Genomic DNA, 6801 nt, shown 5'->3' with positions numbered 1-6801 from the left:
CCTGGTTTACAGCTTCCGAGCGGCTCTGGGGACCCCAGTCCACAGGACCTCTGACTGCCTTGGAATTCTTAAGTATTTTTAGACAAGGGTCTTCTTTCCCTCTGAACTGGACCTCTCAAATTCTGCTACTGCTGTGCACGCACGCGATAAGTTACACATTACAGATAGTAATGTGCATCTTTAAGGTGATTTCAGGTAGGGAAAACAAATGGGTAGGTGCATAATTTCTGCAAAAGGGACTGGGACCAAGAGTGGGGGAGGGGAGGAGGGAGAGCAAAGGGATGAAAAAAAGAGTGAAGATGCATTAGGTGCATTCCCCAACTCCCCACAATCAGTATAGTCACTATGTACTGCAAATATGTACCAGTGAAAAGAAAAAAGAAAACCTCAAATAAATAGTTAAAGGGGGATAGTATGGTCAGGAAATATTATAGTGTTGAAACTCCCACCTTAAATGTGAAACTAGGGTGGAGGATGGAATAGGGACGGTAGTTGGTTTTTTGTTTTGTTGGGGGGGGGTTCCGGTACCGGGAATCGAACTCACGACCTTGCGCTTGCCAGGCAGGTGCTGTGCTGCTGAGCTAAATCCCCGGCCCCCTGGGAGGGTAGTTGTGAATCTGCCAAAATGAAACCTATTCGTCTATGTTACCAACATGCATGACTGAAAAAGATGTGAAACAAGTAAAGAATGAAAATGTAATGAAAAGGAAGGAATGATGTGCTTAGCCAGGGACTTAAGGTGATCTAGAACCATTGATAGTAAAGGTCCAAAGAAGGTTAATGTATCTGTCCAATGGAACAATAACTGATTTGTTATTCTAAATCAGACCTGCTTGATTGCCAAGTCTGAACTTGAAATTTAACTTTGAATTTTATCAAGTGACTGCTGACCATCTGTGTACCACACAGTTATGGCTTTTATCACTGCATCCCTGAAGAAAAATCACACATTTGCTAAACTTAAATTGTCAGTAACGTGATTTTACAGTTGTAATGAGGGTACGTTTGTTCTTCATATTGTGTTCAACTGGCTTAGGTCTAGTTTTATCCAGTTTTTCAAGCACCATAAAAGGAACTGGGCATTGCGTTGTCTTCTAAAACTCTATGTTTCACCATTGTACGAACTATTGTTTTGTGTAAGACTTACAAGGGTCAAAAATAAAAGATTATTTTATAAAATGAAATCTAGCAGTAGGAGACTCTCAATTCTGAGCATTATAAGACTGAAAATAGTTCAGAAGTACAGCTGTACAAGAAGGTCAGAAGCTCTATAGGTGATGTATATGTTAGCAAATCAATGAGGGCCAGAGCCGTGAAATTACTCAACTCAGAGAACTCACACTGGGAGGAACCTTCAGACCCAAGCACAGGAAGAGGCTGCCCGCCAATAAGACAAGCACATTGCAGCCACAAAGTGTAAAGCTGGAATTCAGAGCCCCAGCAGGCCATAGAGGGTAGAATTTCAGAATAAAGCAAGTAACCGGTGCTTCAAAAAATCAAATCCCAAAGAGGCTGCATAAGATAAAGATTGGAAAATGTATCCACTAGATTTGGTGAAGCGGAGACCACACGTGGTCCTCAGGTGAACAGACTGGGGCAGGGGATGTGGGGGTACAGAAAAAAAGTTAGAAATGTTTCCTAGGAAAAAATAGGCTAGCGATCTGAGACACAACTGAGAAGTTCTGTTGTTGAGAAGTACTGGGGCTTATTTGTATATTAATTGATAAAGTTAGGCACTGTGGAATTGGAAGAGCATGGAACCAAGAGGGTGGAGCTGACCTCTTCCCCGTATATTTCTCTTTGTTCTGTAATTTCATTTCTTAAACTGCAAATCTAAACATTCAAGACCCACTATATATCTAGTACCTAATTTCATGCTCCTTACTGAAGTATTCCCAATGATACTCACTTGTATAGTGTTGAAATAAATATTGGCTTGTCTAAAAAAGAAATGTAATATTTCCCAAAATGCCTTTCAGAGGGAGCAGGTGCATCTTATGTTTAGTTTGCATTATCAGTTTCTTTCATACGCTAATGGATGTGTTGTTGACAATCAACACTTTCTCTTATATGCTAGACCAGAGGGATTGTGGTTTGAACCACTGCCTTTATAAAAGATTAACTAGAGAAGATTTCACCTACAACAGTTTGCTTCATGCAAAGTATTGAAGAAAATGGAAAAATATTTTGCTTAAATCCCTGGATAGATTTTCTTTGTTTGCAGTTACTATCCAGAGATGTTGATTAGGTCTTATGAGTTCTTAGACAGCAGTAACTATGTCTTACTGAACCTAAAATTCACTGCAGTCCACAGAACGCCTTTCTAGTTACAGACTTTACCCAAGTACAACCTCTGGAACGGGAAGCGTCGGCGTGCACAGGTCTTCGCTGGCTTTTCTGACGAAGAATCATTGGTCTGAGTGAAGCTGTGTTAACAACCGGGAAGGTTACACCAACACGTCCTCATCGACACTGAGATGTCCCAGTTTCTAGCAAGCTGATAGAATTCTAGTATTTAATTGAGACTTCAAATATTTTCGCAATACAGAAGACTGTTAAGAAGCCAATTATTGTTAGATTATTACATTTGTGTACCCTGCCTCTCTTTCCAGTAAATCAGGTTTGTTCCAGTGTATGTGCTATTGCCTTGGACTCTATACCTACTGACTTCGTACACATATAGCGTCAATAATGAAGTTAATCAGTAATAATTTGGAAATATCTTGTACCTCCCCATGTTGCTAAGGTATCAGTTATTGCTCTGAGCCCATGATGTGTCAATTAACTGACATTCTAAAAGCCTGCAACTGCCATTAGTGGGAAAACAGCACAATAATTTTCAAGAGACCAAAATAGCCACTGAGCTTGGTGTGACAATAATTTTTTCAAACAATGCAATATCGTATATTTCTTGAGTAACATGTCCTGTTAAATGAGAGTTATATGTTTTGATTTCCTGGTTTTTTTTTACTGAGTACTTATCTCTAATGTTTAATCAAAAAATTTTCCACTCATATCTCCCTTATTAGATTTTTTAATAACCAAATTAGTTTTCTTCCTGTAAGATATTGTTTTAATCACTGGAACGAAAAATTTTGTTTCCTATGTTTTGCCTCTTTTCAAAATGATACTATATATCATGCTCATTCTGTGAGATGTTGGAGCTTCTGTCCAAATTAGAAAAATGGAGCCACTTCAATTCTGGTTCCTAATTAACCCAGATTATAACTTTCTACTGTAAAGCATTTTACAAAATTAAGACCATTCACCAAACACAAATGTATCTTGACATATTAATCATTTTTCACTTTGGAAATATATATATAGATATATTATATATATACACATACATATATCTCCATCCCTTTATTTAGGTGATCTTATGACCAAAAATGAAAACTGACCCAAAATACTATTGTATGCATCTGTGATTTGATCATTGAAGAATGATTCAAGTTGAGATGATAAGTTTTTTTACCATTCTTCATTAATAATCAGGCTTAAATTAGTGACTTTAAATAAAATCCAAACACAGTCAAAACAAAACAACAAAATTGAGGATTTTCAAGGGTTACAAGGATTATCATTATAGGCCAAAGGACTATCAGAAATTCAATCTCTGAATATTGACTCCAGCAAAGTACCAGAAAAACCTCAAACTGGTCAAATTCATAGTTTTGCTGTATTGTTTTCACCACAGTTAGGACTTGTTTCTACTTTACAATTTTAATTATTCTGATTCTTTTTCAGTCATTGAGGTCCTCCGAACGTGTTTTGTTGACTTGGATTTGTCTTGGTACCATTTCTCCTTTGCTTCTTCCCGTAAAACCCTTGGTGAACACCAGTGTCTTGAAGGATGTAAATAAGCTTTATGGCAAACCTGTTCTTACAAATGGATGTTGGTGATTTCCCATTGCTCAAGTGCAGCGAATTCGCTATACTGCATCAGTCAGTGGAGTTAACTGGAAACTCGCCTTTCTGTGAAAGTAAATACTGGCCAAACAGTGTTTCTGAAGAAAGCTGTTGCCGAAACAGTGAATATTTCCACTGAAATGCACCATCAAAATTTTTTCATGCTTGACTGATTTGGCAGTACACGTGTTACTAGACATAAAGGCCAAAGGGCAGACACTCTGGTGATCAGGTTCACTCTTGCACTGGCTCGTGAGTTTCCCTGAACGGCCTTCACCTGCTTAGCGCTGCGAACGTACTGTGTACATGCTATGAGGATACAAAGCGCAGCGCGTAAGGGTTGCTTCTATCATTCTGAATTTCATTATTCAGGTTCATTTTCCTTTTTGAAATACTCAGATTCAACCTTTCCGCACACTCAAATCCTTCCCAACCCCGAGAATCCCTTCTTTTAATTTAATACACAGTTAATCAAGTAATACTATGTGGCATACACTACTCTGGCTGCTCAAATTATGCCAATGTAGAAAAAAAACACTTTCCGTTAACTTGCTTTCACATATTATTGGAAGAATTAGACAATAGAATAATAAATAGGAGTCATATAAACAGAAGTCATAAAATATTAGAAATATATTAAGGTCAATAAAAATACAGGATCGGGGTAGAGGATTTGCTCGTGGGAATAGGCCAGAGCACTGTGTCTGTAAATTAAGGGAAGGTGACTTCTGAGCAGAGATTTGGACGTGGCCGACTCTGCGCGTTGTGGGTATGAGGAAGAAATACCTTCCGGAGACGGGGGAGCGAATCAGAAGGCTCACGAGCAGCTCACACTTCCTGTTTCCGGTGCTGTTCGTTCTTCAGCCTGCTGCTCTGGTTTGGCGTGAGCAAGGGCAGCAGCATCCAGTCGGTTAGCTGTTGGCAAGGTGGCTGCATAGACTTTTTCAAGTTATAAAAACAGGGCATGTAATGTAAAACACTTTCAAATGGAGACAACAAAATTTTAAAAAGTAAAATTTCACTTAGCTTGCTTATGACAATAACGCCAACCTCATACTACAAAATTTGTCTGTTTATATAAATGAACATTCATTAACGATTATTTTACCAATGTAATATAAAAGTCTTCCTTTCCGTAACAGCTATATTATTTATAATTGGCCTGTCATGTGTAGTCAGTACGCTCAGTCATTTGGTCTGGATCTAGACTTCCAAAAACACTTTGGGCACATTTCTACGCATAATTTAATATGTATGAAGTATTTGACACTTACATTTTCTCAGGGTTTCTCCTCTCCACTGGTGTGATTTTTCACCTTGTTCGTATTTTGCGGGGTTGATCTTTCCTTCCCAATCTTTGCCTGCTTTTCTTCGGCCCGTCCATTGTGATATTCTACCGCCCAGGGTTCTGCCGTTCACATGGTCCTCTCATGATGGACTTCCGGGGCGATCTCATCGTACTGTAGTTTTAAGCAAAGTTCTGCACCTACAGCTGGTTACAGTTCCGACCTAGTCACGTGTGAACTCAGGTCCAATGGTGTTACACAACAGAGTGTGGCATACCCTACCTGAGTCTCTCAAAGGGATCTCAAACTCGACATGTGTGAATGTGCGCTGTCTTTCTTCTCCCCTGTACCTCCCCAAATGTGCACTTTAAATTTCCATGTATCACCCAGGCTCTACGCCTAGAAATAATATTGATATCAAGCCCTGTGGATACCAGCTGCTTGGTGGTAACTGTTGTGTCTTGTATTCTGGAGCACAAACCCCGCTTCGGCGAGGTTTTGAGGACATTAGCTGCCACTTCCAGCACAAAGTTTCTCAGCGGCTTCCTGTCTCCCGCGGTCCTATCTGTGGACACTGCCCGGCACACAAGGGTCTTCAGAGCCCTCTCCTGCCGTCTTCAAATTAAATAGCCCATCAGGAATCTCGAGCCCACAAATGTCCGAGACGTTTAAACTTCCTCGTCTCTCCACTTGCTGTCCTTTCAGCCAGAGGCCTTTCTCACCTAAGCCTTTAAGTTTCTCCGTTTCTTTGACTTTGGGGATGTTCTGTCTAATATCACCTTACGGAATAAGTCCTCGTTCTGCCCGGTGCTTGCTAGCTATATGGCAATCGTTTTGACAATTAAAAAATGTTTCTATGAATGAAGGTTAGTAGTGCAAAGTGGTGAGGTTTGCTTCAAGAACTTGGTATGTTTGTTTAACATATTTTGATCATTTTGAACCCCACTCCCCCTTCCCCTTCATACCGCTGTCTCCCGCACCCTCCCGCATCCCCCAAGTCTGCCTTCCAGGTTCCTGACGCCTCTCCTTCACGCTAATTCGCTAATTCACTCATTGGGCTTCTAGTTTTCTCACTTAACAGAAATCATGAGACATTTAACCTTCTGCGTCTGACTTATTTGACGTACCATAATGGCCTTGAGTTCCATTCATTTTCCTGAAACTGACAGGAACGCATCCTTCTTTATGGCTGAATTTCATATATTTTCCTTCTCCGTTATTTATTGATGGCCATCTAGGCTGTTTCCAGAGCTTAGCTATTGTGAATTGTGCCAGTACGAACACAAGTGTGCATGTATCTCTTTAGTATGTTATCATTCATTCTTTTGGCAACATATTCAGTAGAAGTATAGCTAGATTAAGCTGTATTTTTATTATTTTTTTTTTAAATCACCACGTTGATTTCCCTAGTTATTGTGGTAGTTTCCTTCCTTGTCTTGATAATTTTATGTGCACAGTATGAGGTCCTTGAAGGTATATACCTCTCTTTCATTTATGATATCTTCTGAGCCTAGCACAGTGCTTGTCTTGTATTAGGTATTTAATGTGTGTTTGCTGGGTGAATGGATGGCTTCTATTTTGGACACATCATGCATATCTGATA

The sequence above is a fragment of the Chinchilla lanigera genome, unplaced genomic scaffold (genome assembly GCF_000276665.1).
Source record: "Chinchilla lanigera isolate Chin_1 unplaced genomic scaffold, ChiLan1.0 scaffold00043, whole genome shotgun sequence".
Taxonomy (NCBI): domain Eukaryota; kingdom Metazoa; phylum Chordata; class Mammalia; order Rodentia; family Chinchillidae; genus Chinchilla; species Chinchilla lanigera.
The sequence above is the reverse complement of the archived record's forward strand: the minus strand, read 5'-3'. Positions refer to the sequence as shown.